The sequence below is a fragment of the Schistocerca piceifrons genome, chromosome 3 (genome assembly GCF_021461385.2).
Source record: "Schistocerca piceifrons isolate TAMUIC-IGC-003096 chromosome 3, iqSchPice1.1, whole genome shotgun sequence".
NCBI classification, from domain to species: Eukaryota; Metazoa; Arthropoda; class Insecta; order Orthoptera; family Acrididae; genus Schistocerca; species Schistocerca piceifrons.
The window spans coordinates 532,154,334-532,155,246 of NC_060140.1; the positions used below are offsets into that span (position 1 = coordinate 532,154,334).

Consider the following 913-nt stretch of genomic DNA (forward strand, 5'->3'; position numbering starts at 1 on the left):
TCTGACTGCTCTGTGTATCAGTCCTGGATCTACAATATTTCCAAACTGGGGAAATAGTAGATAGTGGCATGCCCCCTCCCCCTCCCTTAAGCATTTGAGATAGGACATCAAAAACTTACAAAAAAAAAAAACAAATTTTCAAAAATATATTCATTTTGTAGGGCACATCTTTCTGAAGAGTCTGACACATAAAACATATCTGTTCGAGGAAATGTAAGACATGTTATTTGGTCTTAAGTGTGTCAGAGTGCAGTGCCATGCCTCACACAGCATTCTTCTATTGCATGTCACTGTATTTTGCTCTGTGGAATTGAAGCATGTATGAAATGATAATTAAATAGACACCTAGCTGCAAACAGGCGTTGATATACTTCACTGGGGACATGTTGAAAATGTGTGCCCCGATCGGGACTCGAACCCGGGACCTCCTGCTTACATGGCAGACGCTCTATCCATCTGAGCCACCGCGTGCACAGAGGATAGTGCGTCTGCAGGGTCTTATCCCTTGCACGTTCCCAGGAAGATCCACATTCCCAACATGTCCATTTGGGAATGTGGATCTCACTGGGAACATGCAAGGGATAAGTCCCTGCAGACGCACTATCCTCTGTGCCCGCGGTGGCTCAGATGGATAGAGCGTCTGCCATGTAAGCAGGAGGTCCCGGGTTCGAGTCCCGGTCGGGGCACACATTTTCAACTTGTCCCCAGTGAAGTATATCAACACCTGTTTGCAGCTAGGGTGTCTATTTAATTATCATTTCATTTCTAGCAAAGCTGCATGGTCATCCACGGTATGTGTTCTTTCAGGAACAGATACTACCATCATATATAATGAAGCATGTATATTTTGTAATGGTTGCCATCAAACTATATTCAGAGCAGTGGAAATTAAAATGTCCTGTGGTGCCTCTCC

At 44.5% G+C, this 913-nt stretch overlaps 1 non-coding gene across 1 annotated transcript; it reads left to right on the top strand.

The window, feature by feature from the left end:
- Window positions 1-611: 611 nt before the first annotated feature.
- On the top strand, window positions 612-686 carry Trnat-ugu. Its single transcript has one exon. It is a non-coding gene; the product is annotated as a tRNA-Thr (tRNA).
- Window positions 687-913: the final 227 nt, after the last annotated feature.